The sequence below is a fragment of the Leptopilina heterotoma genome, unplaced genomic scaffold, assembly GCF_015476425.1.
Source record: "Leptopilina heterotoma isolate Lh14 unplaced genomic scaffold, ASM1547642v1 Lhet_361, whole genome shotgun sequence".
NCBI classification, from domain to species: Eukaryota; Metazoa; Arthropoda; class Insecta; order Hymenoptera; family Figitidae; genus Leptopilina; species Leptopilina heterotoma.
Window position 1 is genome coordinate 560,883 of NW_025111042.1, and position 21,977 is coordinate 582,859.

General features: G+C 27.3%; 1 protein-coding gene across 4 annotated transcripts in view; it reads left to right on the forward strand.

Moving 5' to 3' along the window:
* Positions 1-21,977, forward strand: part of LOC122505636 (paired box protein Pax-6-like) — a 233,798-nt gene that overhangs the window by 82,766 nt on the left and 129,055 nt on the right. Inside the window, exon 1 of one of the 4 annotated variants that reach the window (XM_043617385.1) lies at positions 13,080-13,974. The exons of 1 other annotated variant lie outside the window; for it this stretch is intronic. The gene's annotated coding sequence lies outside the window, so the exon portion shown is untranslated. Of the gene's footprint in view, positions 1-13,079; positions 13,975-21,977 lie in introns of those variants that run through there. 2 more of the 4 variants (XM_043617387.1, XM_043617390.1) reach the window with 2 other exon arrangements.

Consider the following 21,977-nt stretch of genomic DNA (forward strand, 5'->3'; position numbering starts at 1 on the left):
TTTAAAATGTATTTCGGTTAAAATTTTAGATAATAATTGAATTTTTAAAACGTTATTGTATTTAAATTTTTAGAAATAATTAATTATTTAGAGATTTTTAAATTTAAATTTTATTAAAATTTGCATTGTTGTAAAAATGAAATAATATTTAAATGTTTATTTTCATTGTTGTAAAAATGAAATAATATTTAAATGTTTATAGTAAAAATTTATTAATTTATTATTTTTTTAAAAGATATTTAAAGTTTTTAATAATTTCATTGAAAAATTTCAACAAAAGAATAATTTAATTTTGGAAGAATAACAGTTTTAAAGTTGTAAATTTTAGAAATGTAGTTAAATTTTAAAAATGTTTTATATTGTTTTACATTTTTGGGGATTTTGAAATTAAAATTTAAAAATAATAGAATTTTGTAAAAAAGTAGAATTGAAGTAATTAACAAATTTAAGTATAAAGTATTCTAAAATAAACTATTTTGGAAAATTATCAAAGAATCGAGAAGTGTTTAACAAAAGAGGTCCTTATATGGACACATATTTATAGAATAGGCAGGAACGGAAAAATATTTTCCCTAAAGAGACGTTAGATTATAGTATACAAGTAGTATAGTCGAACCGCAAGAAGTGAGAATCGATGTCTGACAATAAAGAGTTTCATCTACTTGTGTGCGATATATATATAGCCGTAGGATTCGTGTCGAAGACTCTCGACAATAGAAAAGGGTCCAACAAAAAGTGAGACGGCACAGAATCTGAAGTAGAAAGGTAGGGCGAGAAAAACATCATCGGGTCGCGTGGGATTGTGGGGGATTAGAGTATCGAGTGTATATATGTACTAAAAACGAAGGGTAAAATCCTCTCTTATTAAGTACACGTTTGACCGACTCGCGTAAGTTCTCCTTTGCTTTTCAGTGCCCCTCACGGGCTTAAAACCACCTAATAATAAACATAATATGTATCCCTTTGCCACAAAGCAAAGTTTATACTGCAAGTACAGTCTTTTGCACCTTATTCTCCCTTTTCTCTCTCTTTCTCTCTTTTTGTCTCTTTCTGCCTTTTTTCTCTCTGTTTCTGTCACTTTCTCTCTGTTTCTGTCTCTTTCTCTCTGTTTCTCACTATTTTTTTCTCTCTTTTTCTGTCCCTTTTTCTCTCTTCCTCCAAAATATAGCGAATCATGGTCAAAAGTAAAAATAGTTTAAAACCTTAAAATTTTTATATTTTGACTATGGTCAAATAATGTTAGTGAACCATGGTCGACGACAAAAATATTTTAAACCCTCAAAATATCCATATTTTGACCATGGCTAAAAATATTCATGGTCAACGGGAAAACTACACGGAAAGAAAGTTGTTATCAAATTTTGTAAAAGTATTTTACAATAAGTGTTGGACAAAATGCGACAAAGGTAAATTTTTATATCAGAAGTACGAAACTTTAAAAAAAATTATATGATATTTTGTAAAGTTATATCAAGTATCAAAAACTTGTAACAAATTTTAATATAACTTTACTAAATTTTATATAAATTTTTTTAAAGTTAAGTATTTCTGATATCAAAATTTACCTTTGTCGCGCATTTTGTCCTATACATTTGTAAAGCACTTTTATAAAATTCGATAATAACTTTCTTTCCGTGTACACTGAAAAAAAAATATTCTTAATTTAAGAATATATACCTATATACTATAAAAAAGGTGCCCAGAATATTTCTCACTTATAATTTAAGTGGAGAATTTCCTGGGCACCTTTTTTATAGTATATATTCTTAAATTAATATTTTTTTCAGTGTAGTTCAAATCTGAAAACTTCTATATTTTGACTATGGTCACAATTTAGGAAACCATGGAGAAGGATAAAATAATACTTAAAAAACTGAACATGAATTTATAGAAAAGAATTTTAGTTAAAAATATTCTAAAAATAAATGAATTTTTGAGAATATAGCTACAAATGATTGTAGAAATTCAATTATTTTCAAAAGTAATAAAATTTTTCGCAAAAATTCAACTATGTTCAAAAATTTTTAAAAATTCTCGTCAAAATTTCAATTATATAAATAATAAAATTCTTCTCAGGAGTTCAATTATTTTCGAAAATTTTTAATAAAATTCTTGGAAAAATTTTAATTATTTTATAAAAAATTTTCCTCAATTCAATGATTTTTAATATCTAATATTTTAATAAAATTTCCCAAAAGAATTCGCAATTACCTATTAAAAAAAAAAATTTTAATAAAATTCTACGCAAACCTTTAACTATTTTCATAAAATAATAAAAATTTCACAGGAATTCAATTATATTTACAAATTTTCTTTAAATTTCTTTGTAATCATTATCAATTATTATTTTCATAGATAATAAAATTTTTTACAAAAATTCAATTATTTTCATAAATATAAAAAATCTTTGCAGAATTTTAATTATTTTTAATTCAGTTTTATTTGAATTCCTTGAAAATTGCAATTATTTTTATAAATTTTATTGAAATTCGAGAGAAAGAATTCAATTATTTAAAAATTTGTTTATAAAAATTCAATTTTGAGAAACATTTAATTATTCAATAAATTATTATTTTTGTATTTAAAAAATTGAATTTTCGAAGAATTTTCTAATAAAAATTGATTTAAATATGAATTTCAGTTAAAATTTTAAATTTCAATTGAATATTATATGTTTAAAAATTGTTTTTAAATCTTGACAATATTTCAACTATCTTTATAAATAATAAAATTATTCTTAGAAATTCAATTATTTTTTAAATGTTTAATAACATTTTTAGAAAAATTTCAAGTTTTTTTTAAATTTCTTTGTAAAAATTCAATTATTTCAATAAATAATAAAATGTTTTACAGAGATTTAATTTATTCTACAAATGATAAAAATGATCGCAGAATTTCAATTATTTTTAATACAATTTTAATCGAATTCCTTGAAAAATTTAATTATTTTTATAAATTTTATTGAAATTCGACGAAAGAATTCAATTATTTAAAAATTTGTTTTTAAAAATTTAATTTTGAGAAACATTCAATTATTCAATAAATTGTTTTCTGTATGTAAATAATTGAATTCTAGTCAAAATTGATTTAAAAATGAATTTCAGTTAAAATTTTAGATTGTAATTGAATATTAAAATCATAAGAGCGTGAATTTTTAGAAATAAAATTGAATTCTGAAAAACTTTCAAATTAGAATCTTTGAAAATCAGAATTTTTCATATTTTTTACAAACAATTTTGTGAAATTAATTTTTTCAAATTTCTCAAAAAATATAATTATTCTTAAAAATTTTATTAGAATTCGTCGACAGAATTTAATTATTTAAAATTTGTTGATAAAATTCTTTATGGGAATTGAATTTTAAAAAATATTCAATTATTCAATAAGTTATATTGTTTATTTTTGTATTTAAATAATTGAATTCTAGTAGAATTTTCTGATAAAAATTGATTTAAAGAAGAATTTCAGTTAAAATTTTAGATAATAATTGAAAATTAAAAGCCTAATATAGCGTGCGAATTTTTAGAAATAATTGAATTTTCAAATTAATTTTTTTGAAAAAGTTTTTTTAATATTATCTCAAGTTTTTATTTTCTAATATATATTTCATATTGAAGAATTTATGAATAATTGAAATTTCGTAAAATTGAATATTGTATAAACAAATGAATTTGAAAATAAGTGTCAAAGAATTTTTTCGCAAAATTATTAAAAATAATCGATTTAAAGAAATTGAATTTTTAAAAAGAATTTTATTATTTGTGCGTAAATATAATTATGAATTCTCTTTAAAAATTTGATTAAAATTTTTGAAATAATTGAATTTCTGCAAAAAATTTTATTATTTTTGAAAATAATTGAAATTCTTGCGACGAATTTAATTAAAATTAAAAAAAATAATTGAATTTTTGCAAAGACTTTTGCTAATATTGTCGAAAATAATTGAATTTTAACGAAAAATTTTATTATTTATAAAAATAATTAAATTCTTAACAAAGAATTTTATTATTTATGAAAATAATTGAATTTTTGCGAAAGCTTTTGGTAATATTTTCAAAAATAATAATTGAATTTCTGTGTAAAATTTTATTATTTTTGAAAATAATTCAATTCTTGCAAGGAATTTAATTAAAATTTAAAAAAAAATGAATACTTACGAATAATTTTGATTATTTATGTAAATAATTGAATTGTTGCGAAGAATTTTAATATTTTCAAAAATAATTGAATTCTCAACAAGAATTTTATACTATTTATGATAAAATAATTGAATTCTTCACAAGAATTTGATTAAAATTTTTCGAAATAATTGAATTTCTGCGAAAAATTTTATTATTCTTGAAAATATAATTGGTCCGTAATTTTTCAATATTTTTGATTATTCGTAAAGTCTGTATTTTTAAATACTTTTACTGGTTCGAGCCCTGGAAACCTAAAAATTATGTCAGGAACAAAAGTATTGAACAAAAGAAAAGAATGACTAATTAATGCTTAAATAAATCTTTAACCATAACCTTTAAAGGACATAAAAGACATCTTTGGGACAGTTTCCTTTTGAAATATAAGAAATTTTAAGTTTTTAAGAAAATTAAAATATGAAAAAATAAACTACAAAACAGACTGAGTGTAAAAACTCTGCTCATTAATATTTTGCATACGATTGACCATATATCTGTTGAAAAAAAGTTTTGCAGTTTATTGTTAATAAGTGAATGTACATGATGGGGATATTTTTGGTGCACCCTGATGCGGTCATAATAGGGAACAATGGGATTTCTTGAAAGCCTATAGCCGAATGTTCAGTATCGATATAATGGTGTGTTTCCGTGGGTCAGAATAGGTCAAGTGTGTTCACACTAATCATGTTGGGACAAAATGCGAACTATGTCCTACATACAATATACATCTCGCGCCGAACCAGATGCCATGGGTTACGGACCCTTAGCTCCTAATGGACAGGATCAAAAGGTCCTTTGGGGGTTCCATACCAAGAGTTTAGCCAACTGACTTTTCTCTCCGTTTCCCTCTACAAGATTCGACACCATTTTTGACTTTATCTTCTTTGTCACATTATTCTTATATTCTCCATAAGATTTCCTTATGTTAGGTTCGTAGGTTTTCCTTCTTAGGTTCGTTATGTATACTTACTATAGACTTTCGAACCTAAGTCTAAAAGTTAGGATAGGTTAGGTTAGATTAGATTAGATTAAGCTTATAGGTTCGGTTCGGTTAGCTTAGGTTCGGTTTGGTTATGTTATATAGCTTAGGTTCGGTTCGGTTAGCTTAGGTTCGGTTCGGCTATGTTAGCTTAGCTTAGGTTCAGTTCGGTTGATTACTTATACTATTAGGCTTTCCTTATTAGGTTCACTAATAATATTTTTATTAAATTCATTAATTCCATAAAATTTAGAAAAACCATGAGAATATTGATATGCTTATGATTTTTTTTGGGTCCATAAGAGGCATTCGCCTCTTGGACACAAAAAAAAGCATAAGCAGCTGTAATCTTGGGGCAATAATTTATTATTACCTCGAGAGTATTAATACACGCGTCTATCTCAAAATAGCGTCAGCATTTTAGCATGCGAGCACACACTATATTAGGCGAAATACTGGCGAATATCCTCTCTCACAGGCCATTACTGTTACCTTTGACCATCGCATGCGACCATAGAGTGGTTAACGCTGCGTCATCAGAGCATGAATTTCTCTCTATCTACTATGGTATAATTTACAATGCGCGCAACCCCTTCCTCCTCATTTCTCTTTAGTATAAGAGAAATGCCTGTGCTCCACATATAGCTCATCCCCAATATATCATCGCGGCAATGCTGAGCCTTTCTTTTTTCCCCATTTAGTATAAATACCTATTATCATATAATACTACTGTTGCTGGTACACTGCTTACTAACTTTAAAGTATTTTCTAATTTTGCAAAGAATTTCGATGCCAAAAAATAATATACCACTGAAAAAAATTTGGTCCAAATCTTCAACTATACCATTATCTAGTTGAGTGGAAAGTTGTTAAATTAATTACTTTTTTAGTTTTGCTAACAATTTTCGTGTATAGATGATTTTACTATACTTTTGATGTAGTTCAAAAATATAGTTCACATGACTAAAAAAAAGTAGTTAATTTACAACAACAACAACTACAAAATCTGATTATACCAACTACATTCTTAGTTCTTTTTACTACTTTTCGGTATAGTCATCAATATAAATTTTTAAATTTATAGTTGAGGACCTATTTAATCACGCAGAGTATAGTTTAAAAGTAGTCAAACCTACTAGAAATTTTTTTCAGTGTAAGGTTTTAAACTATATTTTTTACTTTGGGCCATGATTTGATTTTATCGACTTGGCTAAAAAAAATTTTTTAAATATTTTTATCTTTCGTCGCATACACAGAAAAAACTATAACCTAATTTTAAAAAGCGCCTACTTAAATAGGAGTCAAGAATATTCCCTACTTAAGGTCATGTTATTTAGTGGTCACGTTCTCCATATACTTTACTATGGGAACACGTGACCACTGAATAACATGACCTTAAATTAAATGGAAAATATTCTTATAATAAGAACCTGGTAAAAATAGGGATATTATTTTGAGGGTTTAAAATTTTGTTGTTGGTTGACCATTATGTTTCACTATACAGATGTTGACCCTAAAAAAAATAAAAAAGTAAGAAAATAAAAATATATAAAAATTATTTCCAAACATATATATTTGTTAAAATGATTGTAAAGAAGTATAAAAAAAAATGAATATGGAAGAGACTGATTTGGCAGTACGTGGAATATCTAGTGAGTGATGTACATCAGGGGCAGCCTGTTGCATACTGGCTGCTGCGTGATGTCATTCGCTATCACCGCCTGCTCCGCGTGGCATGAGGTGTCAGGGGGTGGTTTGTCCGTTGTGGGGATAGAAAGGCCATCCCATTGGAGGGCGTGCTTTACAAAGGCGTGGTTTCCTCTATCCCCACCCAATAATAAACAAGCCTGTGAGGTTAATTTGTTTGCTTTTTCCCTCCTTCTTCTATACTCTTTTCGCTCCTTCTCTTTTTCTTTGTTATTCCTCGCGTTTCTCTCCCTATCTATTCTGTCCTCTCTTCCCTCCTGTGTTTATTCATCTCTTCATTTTTCTCTTCTCTCTTCTCTTTATCTTGTCCTTTTTTTCTCTCCTTCCTCTGTTTCTTTCTCTATTATCTCCTATTTTTCTTCTTCCTCATTCTTTTTCTTCTTCTTTCTTTTTCTTCTTCTTCACTCTCTTCTTCTTTTTTTCTTCTTCTTTCATTCGTCTCTTTTCTACTCTTTAATATAGTTTCTTCCCTTCTCTCTTCTCTACTCTTTCTTCTTCTCTTTAATAGTTTCTTCCCTTCTCTCTTTTTTACTCTTCTTTCTTCTCTTTCCTCCTATTTTTTTCTCTTCTGCTTTCTCGCCTCTTTCCTCCTTTGTTTATACGTTTCTTTCACTCTCATTTTTTTTCTTGAAAGTATATCAAATTAATACTAAACTGGATCAAATTGATGCCAAAAATTTGAATTAATTTTTGATTTGATCCATATCCTGAGGATATCTTAGGATATCTTAGGATATCCTTAGGATATTCTATAATTATAATGAGGATTACAATCATAGAGGATAGAAAAATCCTGGATTATGGTCATTATACAATGGTTAATATTGTATTCATTGCGTATAATGTAGCCGAGACATTATATATCCAGTGTACGATAAGATATGTAGATTTCCAAGTGGTAAGAGATGCTTGGGTATCGGGGAGCGACTTGACCTTGGCTGGATTCACGCGTAGCTGGGCTAACGCAAAATCGAAACGCGTTACTTCCACGGTGTGATTCCCCTAAAGCCAGCTTCACATTGTGACCTCCCGCTTGCCTTCATCTCACACATATACATTTATATATATACATACACATACATTTCCAACTATATATATATATATATATGCATGTAAATTGTATATTTTAAAAATATTACACAGGATCTTATTTCACACTGAATAATAGCACTTGAGAATACATTGTATAAAGCTGTGCAAACAAATAGCGCAAATTGATATAAAATATACTTTAAGATAAGGAAAAGATTTTTGCAAAAAGTTTTAGAAATTGCAAAAAATCTTTAGGATATTTCAATTTACGTTCATTTTTTATAATATTTTACAGTATAATAAAGTCCTCTATATGTAGCCCTGGTCAATAAAGTACTTATTATTACCCTAGGGAAACAATAATTGACCATTTTTGCCCTAGCGGGTAATAATAATTGATGAGGAAGGTCAATAAAGTTCCTCTTATTGTTCTAGGGTAATAATGGGTACATTATTAACCTGCGAGTGGTCCATAAAAAGACCCTTTTCGCTCTAGGTTAATAATAACGTTACATCATTATTACCCTAGAGCAAAAATGATCAATTATTAGTGAGCGAGGTCAATAAACGGTTTGATTTGATTTTTTCTCTTACGGTTTTGGGTAATAATTGACGCGGTAAAAAAAAACCTGCGAATGGTCAATAAAAATACCATTTTTGCCCTAGGTTAATAAAACAGTACTCATTATTACCCTAGGGGAATAATGGTCAATAATAGTTGATGAAGAAAGTCAATAAAGGGCCCATTATTGTTCTAGGGTAATAATGGGTACTTTATTGACCTGTGAGCGGTCGATAAATTGACCATTATTTCCCTAGGGCAATAATGGGCAATAACTTACGATAACTTTAGACGTTAACTTTGAGAAAATTTTGCTAACTCTTATACACAATTAAGATTTTATATTTTTCTTTTTGCACATCATATATAAAATATATTGTAGGTATATATATGTAGATCGTTCGCCCTCAACGGTAACTGGGACAGAATAATTTTCGCGCGTCATTGTAAGCGCGGGCGTTTTGTGTGAAAAGCTTTTTTCATTAGCAGATGAGAGAAAGTGAAAGAGAGGCTAGGGAGAGAGAGAGAGAGAGAGAGAGAGAGAGAGAGAGAGAGAGAGAGAGAGAGAGAGAGAGAGAGAGAGAGAGAGAGAGAGAGAGGAAAAAAAATAAGAGAAGAGTAGAATAAGAGAGAGTGATTAAGAGAGAGAATAAAGAGTAAAAAAGTAAGAGAGAGAGAGAGAGAGAGAGGGAATAAAGAGAGGAAAAGAGAGAGAGAGGGAATAAAGAGAGAAAAGAAAGAGAGGGAATAAAGAGAGAAAAAGAGAGAGAGAGAGGTTATGATAAGTGAAAAAAAGGAAAGAAAAGTGTCATAAAAGCGATGAGCGTAGAATACGCACTATATAGAGAGAGAGAAGGAGAGAGAGCGTAGACGCGTATACATACGCATAAGTGGCAGAGAGGGGTTGTTGGGTGCAACTACCCCTCTGCGATGAGTTGAGCAAGAAGAGCAAGAGGATGAGTCACCCGTGGCGCACTCTGGCGTACATAACACCCATAACCGACCCACGCGTGACTAGATACCGTTTTGCACAAAGGGGACAAACGCCAATTATATTTTAATATCCTCGAAGGCGACGTCCGCACCCGTTCAACTTTTTGTCTTCTCTTTTCAAATCTGCTGCTTTACTTTTGCATATACATGTACATTTTAAAATTTAAATATACGCACGCAGTGAAAAAAAATCACTTTTAAGCTCATTCTTTTCCATATATTTACAATTTTTCATATTGGCCAAAAATTTCATTTTTTGTCATATAATTTTAATTTTTTACTTAAACTTTTGCCCGCTGCTTCTTAACCGATTGCTATAACTTATCCCCCACTCTATCGCTATTGTTCCCCATCAGATGTTCAATCTGACGATTTTTGACGATAAACAGTCGATGAAATGACGATAAAAATTATTTTTCTAGCCTTTATTATAGAAACGAACTAAAAGACATTTTAGTAGAAATAAATATAATTATTAAAAAAATAAATATAAGTAATAAAAATAGAAATAATAATAAATAGATGACGCGAGAGTTTACGAATTCGGAAGCGTCAGGCCGATAGAAAGAGTCTAGCGTCCCCTACGCGTTTTCTCCCTCTCTAGAGACGCATGCGCGTGAACGACGCATGCGCGTTGTATTTTAAACAACGTAGGGCGCTCGCTTTCCACTCTCCGTTCTGCCTCAATGCGCATGAGCCTCTAGAGAGAGGAAGAAGATGGGACATTAAGTATTGCTGGCACGTTTTATCGATAACCTGCAATGTTTCGAAAAGTGAGTAAAGATTTAAGTATAAAAAGTAAAGTGTTTGAAATTTTCCTTATTGATATCGGATTTTTTTTGCTAATAGTTATAAATTATTGCAAAATGTTTTGATTTTCTAATTTTGTTGCAAATTACAATCGTCAAAAAAATTTGAAATATTTTTCTATATACCCGCAAGTATACGACAAATTCGTATATAATAAAATTCATAAATTCTTAAAAATGTAGAACTTTAAATACCGCATGCTTATTTATTAAAAACTATATAATTTCTTATTTTTGATATAAGAATCTCGTTGAAATTTTGTTGTTGTAAAGCGAATTGTTTAAAGTTTGTTTTTGTCTGATAAATAATAAGGTTAAAGTTTCCAAAAAAAAGGGGAGATTTTATGACATTTTGAGGTTATGTTTCACATATATATTTAGAATTAAATAATTTATTTCTAAAAAAAGATAATGTGCGCGTGAATTTTTCAATTTTAATTAAATTTCCTCTAATATTATATAGATATAATGTATAAATATACATATATTATGAAAAAACAGTTAAATTCCTATATATAATCTAACCGCGACAAAACAAATTTTTTATTTCTAGATTGTGTGCGTGTCTCGTCTGCTTTTATTTTCAAATTATTTTCTTATTTTTAGTGTGATTTTATATATATTATACAAAGTAGAGAGTGCGAGGATATATGGACCATCTGTGCCATTATGTGAAAACATTTGTACAAATAGAATAAAAAGCGCATCAATTATTAAATATATATCTATATATATATACTCTCTGTGTATACACAAGTTTTACAACATCAAAAAAATATTTGTGTGTGTGTCTCATGAAGTTTTACTTAATATTGCATCAGATTTATAAACTATATAATATACAAAATTTTCATTTTTTTTTTTTGATTCCCTATATTATATTTCTACAAAAGAAAAAAAAATGACGCAACAATAGATGGTGATTACAATTTTATTTTTTAACAAAAAAAATTTTATTATGGAAATAACGAAATGAAATAGTTGTTTGTGCTTACAGCAGGAATTTTTATTGTATTATAATCTTAAAAATATGGTTTACTTTTAATCCACTTTTGACTATAGGGGCCCGTTCAAAAAAAAGTTTGTTTGGAAATTTTACCCCCTCCCCTCTTAATATATGCTTGACCCCCCTTTCCTCCGAACGATTTAGGTATTTTTTGAAAGGCCCCCGGAAACCGAATCATTTTTTGACTATAAACTTGAAAGACCGTCGAAAACCGAATCATTTTGCTTTACTATAAATTTGGAAGGCCACAAAAAAACCGAATAATTTTTTGTTGTCCAAACACAATTTTCCTAAGGATGTCAAATTGAGACAAAAAACGAATCAAAAACGTTGCTTCGCAACATTTTCGATTTGCTTTTTGTCTCAATTTGATATCCTTAGGAAGACTGAGAAAGTAAAAACCTATAACCACTATTTTTTTTAAAAGATCTGCAGTAATTTAGGTTAGTAAAATGTATTTTTGTTAATTCAAATTCAAAAAGAAAACATTGCGGTATTAAAAAAAGCAAAGCGCAAAAGATTTAAAAAGCGTTTCTTCAAATGGATTTTAATCTCGCCGACGCGTTATGTTGTCCAAGCGGTCTGACCGAATTTAGAAGAATTCGTGTCATTTCTATTAAAGTGTATTTAGTTCATGACATAAGAAACAAGAAATAAACCAAGAATACTTAAAACTTAGAAATTTAGTCACGGACTAAAAAATTTTATAGAAATAAAATGAGTTCAAAATTCCCTCAAACCGGAAGGACAGAATATCTAGTAATTATTTGAGTATAAATAATAAATATAAAAGCGCGCCAACTGCCAAAAAGGAAACCTAACCTCGTGTGCGAGTGATAAGATTCTTACGCGCGATATCTAACAGTAGAAAGAGAGAGAGAGAGAGAGAGAGAGAAATATTATTATATGCGCAGGAGGGTAAAGCCACCCCTGCGCGACGGGCATGCGCGCGTAGTGGGGAGAAGGCAGCGCCCTCCAATGTACATTCTGCACCGTTGAGCATTTTCACCATTCAGAATCGATGATGTCACAGCGCGAAAGCAAAGTCTCTCTCTCTCACCCCCACTACTTTTTCCCCCCATGATGATAATATTAAAAGGGTGGGGGGTGTAGCACCGCCCTTTCTATTGGCCACCGGAACCCCGCGCACACACTAGCTTGCAAAGGCACACTCACGGGTCGTGAGCACAACCCAACAACGCGAACGTGGATTGTGCGACCTATGCGACTTCTCAGAAGGGAGGTTCTCTCTCTTTCTCCCCCCCCTCTCTTCTTGTTTCTCTCTCTTTCTATCGGTTTCCTTTTCTCTCACTCTTTCGGTTCCCCCCTCTCTTTTTTTCTCACTCTTACGATTACTTTGTCTCTCTTTCGTTTCTCTCTCTCTCTCTCTCTCTCTCTCTTCTTAAGGTTTCTCCCCCTTTCTCTCTTTCTTTCGTTTCGAGAGAGTTTCTCTCTCTTTCGTTCTCTTGGAGCTAAAAAAAAGAGAGAGAGGGGGGAGAAACCATAAGCGAGAGAGAGAAAAAGATACGAAAGAGAGAGGGTGGGGGAGAAACAGTAAGAGAGAGAGGGAGAGAAAACCTACGCGTGAGAGAAAGAAACGAAAGAGAGAAGGGGGGAGAAACTGTAAGAGTAAGAGAGAGAAATCCCAAGAGGGGGGAGGAGAAACCAGAAGAGAGACAGATAGAGAGAAAGCCTAAGCAAGAGAGAGAAAGAGCAATCCTAAGCGAGAGAGTAAGAAAACCTACGCGTGAGAGAGGGAGAGAGAGAGAATCCCCCTCCCCTCGCGTAGTGACTATTACTAGCAAAAGCTCCCCCCCTCGCGCCCCTCTTAACTAAACGAGAAATCTACCACAGAACTGAGATTCACACACAGCAGCTGAAAGCATCAGCGGGACAAGTAGCGCGCGCTGTCGGTCAGCAAACCGAGCTGTGCGGAGTAAACGCGACAAATCGCCACGCGTTCTCGCACCGACAGCAAGAGAACACACGCGTGTTTCGAATTGAATTGTTTTTTTTTCCGAATTTATTATTATACACGAGTGACTAAATTTTAAAAAGCAATTTCTATTCTCACTCACTCACTCTCTCTCTCTCTCGGTCAGGGAGACTAAAAGAAAATTTTCTTTAATTGTTTACAAATTGTTTTTATTTAACGAAATTTTTTTGGTGGCGTTTTTTTTCATGATGATGAATTCTTTCAGTGACACGGAGTAAATATATAAGTGTGCAATAATAATTCTTTACGTTGGGTTTTCGTTAAGTAATTTAAATGTCTCTGTGAATATTTCTTTAATAATTGTTTAAAGTTCTTTGAATAATTTTCTATACGGTATACACAGTGATTTTCTCTCTCAGTATTTTTCTTGTAAGGAAAAATTTTTTTTTCCAGTAGATACGAGAGTGTTTTTCTTATTGCAAGAAAAAAATTTTCGCGCTAAAAAAAATAGAAACGACAGTGTTTTTTTAGTACATGAACTGTTTTATAAAAAGTTTATTTTCGCAGCTAAAAAATAGCGACAGTGTGCGGTTTTTGATATTATTATTATTTATAGCTGAGTGTTTATAATTAGACTCGCGAGAAAGAAAAGAGCGAGATTTTGGGGGTAAAGTGAATTAATTTTTGATTGACAAGTGAAGAAGAGAACATTGGATTCAGTGGTTTCCGGAACGCGAGTAGGGAACTTAGCGTCGGCCGTCGGCTACTCTTGGTAAGTCACGTGGTCACATCACTATTTAGTATTTACTATTTCAAAATAATTTTTTTTTTTTTTGTAAACGTATGTTTTTTTATCTCTCTCTCTCTCTTTCTTTATGTGTCAGCATTTCTCGAAGAATATTATCTTTATTTTTTTATTGTTCTATTACACGCGCACTGAAAGGAAAGGAGAATTTTGTTTGAGTCAAATAAAGAATTATACTTGTGGATTATCACAAATATTATTTACTTGAAACAAATAACTTTTATTGTGGCAATAAACAAAGTTTCTTAGTCAAGTAAATTTTGTGTTTGAACCAATAATATTTCAGTAAATATTTTAATAAATATAATACTATTTTTAATTGATTTAAATCAAAATTATATTTGATTTGAGTATACTATTTATTTGAATAAATAAAATTATTTCGCTATTCAGCAGGGAAATACTGTTATTAATTGACTTAGTCTCTAATTTTAAATTAGTAAAAATATTTATGCTAATTTGAATTAGTGACTATTACTATAATAAATTAGTAGAATTTACTACCAATAAGTAAAATTTACTATAAATAAGTAAAATTTAATAATTTGAATGAATAAATTTTACTAATAAATTAGTAGAAATTACTATTTATATTAGTAAAAAATTTACTACATATTAGTAAAATTTAATAATTTGAATTAGTAAATTCTACTAATAAATTAGTAGAAATTACTATTTTATACTAGTAAAATTTACTAATTTAATTTACTAATTTGAATTAATAACTATTACTAATAAATTAGTAGAATTTACTACCAATAAGTAAAATTTATTATTCATAAATAAGTAAAATTTAATAATTTGAATGAATAAATTTTACTAATAAATTAGTAGAAATTACTATTTATATTAGTAAAATTTACTATTTATATTAGTAAAATTTACTACAGAATAGTAAAATTTAATAATTTGAATTAATAAATTCTACTATTAAACTAGTAGAAATTACTATTTATATTAGTAAAATTTTATTAATTATTCAAATTTAGAGAGCAAATAATAATTATTTGCTTCAAGTAAATATTAATTTAATAAAAGACAATCAATCGTTTATTAGAATCAAATAAATTTTTACAGTTTAATAATAAGGGTAATATAAAAATGATAATAATAACAATAGAAATAGAAATAAAAAAGATTGTAAAGTATTTTAATATTAAAGTAGTAAAGTGAAAATAATAATAAATGATAGAAAGAATAATAATGACGATAATAATAAAAATAATAATATAATTAACACTGAATAGTAAATGAAAACAATGAATAAAATAGTAAATAATTATTGTAACAATTATTAAAATAGTAAAATTAATAATAAATAAACAGTAAGTTTTTTTTGATTAAAATAAACGACTGCTTGTCTATAATTATCAAATAAATTGTATTTAAACCAATTATTTTAGTATTTAAACCAATAATTTTTAGTACAATTAACTTCACTATTTGGTCAAACAATTTCAGAATTTGAACCAATAGAATTTTAGTATTTTTTTAAGCAAATACCAGTTAATTGATTTAAATATAAAAATTACTTAATTCAATTAAATATTTATTTGATAAAAAAATATTCTGAAACAATATTAAATAACTATTAAATTTAGAAATAATTTTATTTGTCAATATAATTTATAAAAAAAAATATTTATATTTAATTCGGTTTTTGGTTTATTTATTTTTAACGCAATTTTACAAATTTGTTTTTGCTTTTTTTGTTATTTGACCTATATGTTTGATATATAAATAAAAATTATTGTTAACGTATATTTATATTTTCTGTATTTTATGTTTCATTGCAACAATATTACAATTACTTAATTTTGACAAAAGATAAGAAAACTAAAAAGAATGAAATTTGATAAAAAAAAAAGTAACAAGACAATATATAAATAAGAAACTGATGAAGTGTAAATATTAAATGGTAAATAACGCATATGTATATATACCAGAAAGTTCTGTTGATGCATTAGAGTGATGTAATATGCTTTCAATTTAGTCCAAATTGTGTTTAGTTTACTAAAAAGAAAATCAGGGGAAAATTATTTTTTTTAAATTATAATTATGATATTAATAATAGTAAATAATTAATCATAGTAATTTTTTGGGTTATTTTGAGTACAAGTTTTGTTTAGCTTGAATAAATGTTCGTTTGGTTCAGTTTTATAATTTTTTTTTTCAAAGAATTGGAAAATTTTTTGTTTGAACGAAATGTTTACAGTCGAAGGAAATTTTTCGTTGAAGCGAAATTTTTCTTTGAGGCAAATAAGTAATTATTTGGAACAATAAATTGAAGGAGATTTTTATTTTATGCAAATTGAAAGAATTTGTAGCAAATATAATTTTTATTGATGCAGACAATTTTTTGGAGCAAATTTTAATTTTGACCCAATTTTTTAATTGAATTTTATAATTCGAAACGAATTGAAGCAAATTTTTATTCGAAGCAGAAATAATTTTGAGTAAATTAAATTTTTCTAAAGCAGACAATTTATTGGGGCAAATTCTGAACCGCAAATTTTTACTTGAAGCATAGCAAGTAGTTTGAAGTAAAAACCAAGTTTTTACTTGAAGCATATTGACAATAGTTTATGGATCAAATTTTGAACTAAATTTTTACTTGAATCTTGTAATAATTCAGAACGAATTGAAGCAACAATTTTTACTTGAAGCCGAAATAATTTTAAGCAAATTGCATTTTTAGTAAAGCAGACAATTTATTGAAGCAAATTCTGAAGCAAATTTTGATCCAAATTCTGAACTGAATTTTGAACCGAATTTTAAACCGAATTTTAGTAGCAAATTTGCCCTTGAAGCAAATAATAATTTGCAACGAATTGAAGCAAATCATATCACTTGAAGCCTTGTGTGTTATACTTTTTTGAAATTTTCATATTTTTCCCTCAATGGAAAGAGAAAAAAAAAGTGGAAAAAGCAGAAAAAAAAGAGTGAAATGGTGTTTTGATTTAATGATGGCTTGGTAAATTAACCGAGGATATTGACGCGTTCCGACGCTTAAAGGGAGAAATTGTCGACAAACAAGGCACTGCTACATTGTTATATACACTGGGAATACTCGCTACTTGGTCGGATGTGCAATTTTCCTCTGTGTGTGTGTGTATAATACACCCCCTCGTGAACAGTGTACATAATGCACTTTAATGCACAATGCAAAATACAGTTCCTATTGCAATGCGAATGCAATTGAAAGTCTCTCTGTCTCTTTTTTGCCCGCATCATCTCTCTATATAAAAAGAACTTGATAACATCAAGAGAGAAAGAGAGATTCACTCTCTTGATGGTATTATTGCCTTAATTAGGCAATAGTCTCTCTATGATTCGACGTGCAAAAATCGTCAAGTTGAATATAAAAGAGCGACTTTTCAATGCGCGCGATACAAGTGCATCATCGTGATAAAAAGGGCTGCCATACGTCATTTATTGTCAATTTTAAATCAAAGGCAAATTTATAATTGGTGGAAATTATAATGAAAAAATCGTGTATATGAAAATTAGATTATGGAAAAAAATATAAAAATTACATTCACAGTTTTTATAAGGATATCAAATTGAGACAAAAAAAAGAACGTATCAAAAGTGTTACTTTATTGCAACACTTTTGAAACGCTTTTTGTCTCAATTTGATATTTGCAGAAAAACTGTGTTGGTAAAGATTAGAATATGAAGATTATATTTAAATTACATTCGGAGGTTGCGTAGCTGTGCGGTCTAAGTATTCGGTTTGCACCCTCGAGGTCTATGGTTCGATCTCCCGTGCCTGTGAGATTTTTCAATCTTAATTCAAAGTTTTAATTATTCCCTCGAAATCTGAATTTGGTAAAAATAATTAATTTTTAGTAAAATCGTGGCTGACTCTTTGCTTCCGCAATTAGTAAAACTATCTAATTATTAGTAGAAAATTAATAGTTATTAGTAGAAAATTAATAATTATTAGTAGAAAATTAATAATTATTCGTAGAAAATTAATAATTATTATAGTAGAAAATTAATAATTATTCGTAGAAAATTAATAATTAACAGTAGAAAATAAATAATCAACAGTAGAAAATTACTAATAAATAGTAAATAAATAAATAAAATTATTCTCTGAAATTTTAATAAAATTCTTAGAAATTATTCAATTTTATTTTCAAAAAATTTTCGAAATTCAATTATTTTCAATATCTATACCATTTTCATAAAAATTTTCAATAGAATTCAATTATTTTCATAAATAATAAAATTCTCCCAAGAATTCAATTATTTAAAATACAATAATTTTCATTCAATTTTTAAAAAAATCAATTATTTTAAAGAATTTTAATAAACTTCTTCGCTGAAATTTAATTATTTTCATGAATAATTTAATTTTCACTAGAATTCAATAATTCACAATAAAATTTCCTCGAAAAATTCAATTATTTTTAAAAATAGTAAAACTTTTCAGGGGAATTCAATATTATTTTTTATAAATAATAAAATTCTTCTGAGAAATTCAATTATTTTAAAAAAATGATTATAAAATTCTTCACCAACATTCAATTATTTAAAAAAATAATAAATGCTTCACAAAGAATTTAATTATCTTCAGAAAAAATAAAATTCTTTGCAAAATTTCTATTCATTTCATAAATAAAAAAATTCTTTTTATGAATTTTTTTTTTAATTTTAATTTATTTCGTTGCAAGAATTCCATTATTTTTTTTTAATAATAAAAGTTTTACATGAATTCATTTGTTTAAAATATAATTTTCATTAAATTTTTTTTTAAATCAATTATTTCAAAGAATTTAAAAAAAATTCTTTTCAGAAATTTAATTACTTTCATAAATAATAAAATTTTCACAAGAATCCAATAATTAAAAATATAATTTTATTGGAAAATTCAATTATTTCTAAAAATATTAAGAAAATCTTGGAAATTCAATAGTACTTTTTATATCTACTATACAATTTTAATAAAATTTCCCAAAAGAATTCAATTATTTTAAAAAAATAGTAAAACTTTTCAGGGGAATTCAATATTATTTTTTAAAAATAATAAAATTTTGAGAAATTCAATTACTTTTAAAAAATTGTGATAAAGTTCTTCGCCAACATTTAATTATTTTTAAAGATAATAAAATACTTAAAAAAAATTCAATTATTTTCAAAAATAATAAAATTCTTTGCAAAATTTTAATTCTTTTCAAAAGATTTTAATCAATTTCTTGGCAAAAATTCAATTAATTTCATAAATTAAAAAATTCTTCCTAAGAATTGAATTTTTTAAAAAATTTTAATTAAATTCTTTGCAAGAATTCAATTATTTTCATAAATAATAAAAGTTTTAGAGGAATTCAATTATTTAAAATACAATTTTCATTAAATTTTTCAAAAAATTCAATTATTTTCATAATTATTCATAAAATTTTTCGAAAACAATTTAATTACTTTCAATAAAATTTTAATTCAATTCATAGAAATATAATAAAATTTTTATAAAGAATTAAATTATTTTCAATATGTAATAATATTTTATATGAGAATTGAACTATTTTCAAAATAATAGTAAGAATTCAATTATCTTCGTAATTAAAAAAATTCTTCATAAGCATTCAAAAAATACAATTTTTTAAATAGTTTTCCAACAAAATCAATTATTTAAACAAATTTTTATAAATAATAAAACGTATCGTAGAATTTCAATTATTTTCTATATAGTAAATGAATTTTCCGAAGAATGCAATAGTAAAAATTTGATTGAATTTTGGAAGAATTACAGTTGTAATTTTTAGAAATTGTAAAATTTCAAAACGATTTTTACACAGAGTAATCGATTTAAAATATTTTAATTCCAGTTGAAAAATAAATAATTATTTAAATATTTGTTTAACAAATATTATTCAAGTTTTGAATGTAATTTCATTGAGAAATTATAAAAAAAAATTCATATTTTTGAAAAATTGGATAATTATGTTTTGAAAGTTGAATTTCCGTAAATAATTTGAAAAGATTAAATTATATTTCCAATTATATTTAGAAATTTTGTCAAATTTTACTAAAATAATTAATTTTACATTTTTAAGAATTTTTTTTTTTTATTTTTGAAGAATTTTAAATTGAAATTTAGAAAATTGGATTTTCTAAATTTTTAGAATTGAACCAACTATGTTGGTAAAAATCAGAATATGTAAAAATTAGATAAAAATTACATTGCAACAAATTGTATAAAAAATGCATTGCAAAAATTATACGAATATATATAAAAATTGCATTGCAGAAATTATACAAACATTTAAAAATTGCATTGTAAAAATCATATAGAATTTACATTCTAAAAATAGGAAAATTTTAGGAAAATTTTAGTAAAATTACATTGTTAAAATTATAAAAGTAAATATAATACAAATATTATACTCTGTAAAAATTATAACGCAATGATGTAAAAAATTACACTGTATAACCCAAAAATGATGTAAAAAAAATTACATTATAAAAAATGATATAAAAATTATAATTTGTAATAATTATAATCTAAAATAAATATGCCTTGGATTTTTCTTTTATCATTTTGAGTATATATTGACAAAGCTGTGATTACTGTCGGTCGCGGAGAATTAATATAATTTTTCGAAAGTAGATGCGTGTCAAATTACCATACACGTCTTTGATTTATTATTGATAAAAAATTATATTATTAATGATATATGAAGATAAGAATAATATCGAAATTTGTCTATATACATATATAAATATATGTATTTTTTGTCTTATATTTTCGTGTGCTATAATTGCGTTTTATAATATACTATATATATACCTATATAATTCATTCCACAAATGCTCCCGCGGTGGAACATAAACCCCTTATACTCGATTCTTCCGGAAACTCTCCTAATCGCTTGAATGCCTCGGAAGCTTTTGAAGTCGAAAGTCAAACGACCCTGTCGATTTCCATAATTTTCACTCGTCGACGCTGACGTGACGCTGCGAATTCACTTAAACGCGAGACTCTTGTGGCAAAAAGAATAAAAAAGAAAAAATTATGTATATATATACACCCGAGACGCTTGTTGACAATGTCCGTGAGTAACATTTTCTTTTTCCAAAGTCTCTGATTCTTTTTGAGACCTTTATTTCTGCAAACTATGTGTTATTTTCAAAGTCTGATATGGGCTTTTGTAAAGTATTTTCGAAAATGTTTTGTTGTTGCTTCTGAAAACGGACTTGTTTACATTATTTTTATGTTTACATTCTTTAAGCGTATTTTAGAGCCGCAGTGAATCTTAAAAAATCGCAAAATTTTTCCAAAGATGTGAAATTGAATCGTGACTATTTTTTCTTATTTTTGATTAAAAATATACGGACTATGATGATGCGTAGATTACGCGTTAGGTATATATATGATGCGTAGATTACGCGTAGGAATTAATTTTTTGTTTTTAATCCTTGTTTAGTTATATAAAGTGCCTGTGGAGACAAAGTAATAATTTATAATATAGGAGTTAATCGAACCGCGATTCGATTTGATTCGACTCTACACGGATAGCAATATATGAGAGAGAGAGAGAGAGAGAGAGAGTTTGCGCGCGCGTTAAATCGACAGCTTGGCATCTTGTAAACACAAGCCGGTGAGATCCTGTTTGCGCTCAGTCGGGCATAATCCGAGGTAATCCTCTTGCACAATATGCGAATGCGATGTACTCCCTAACCCCCAACAACTTTCCATCTCTCTCTCTCTCGCTCTCTTTTTTTTCTCTTTTTATGCCGTTTTCTATAATGCCATTTCTCTTCCTTTAATATATCCCCATGGCGAATAACAAACTTGAAGAAAATGATCGAAACACTACTCACATTTTAAAATCGTATCATAAAAATGAAAAACAGATCAAAATTTTGTATTTTGATGGCAAAAGAAAGAAAAGTGTCTTAATTTAAGATGCTTTTAGTCAGTTTCTAAGATGTTTTGGTTTGGGCACTTTTTAGTTATTTGC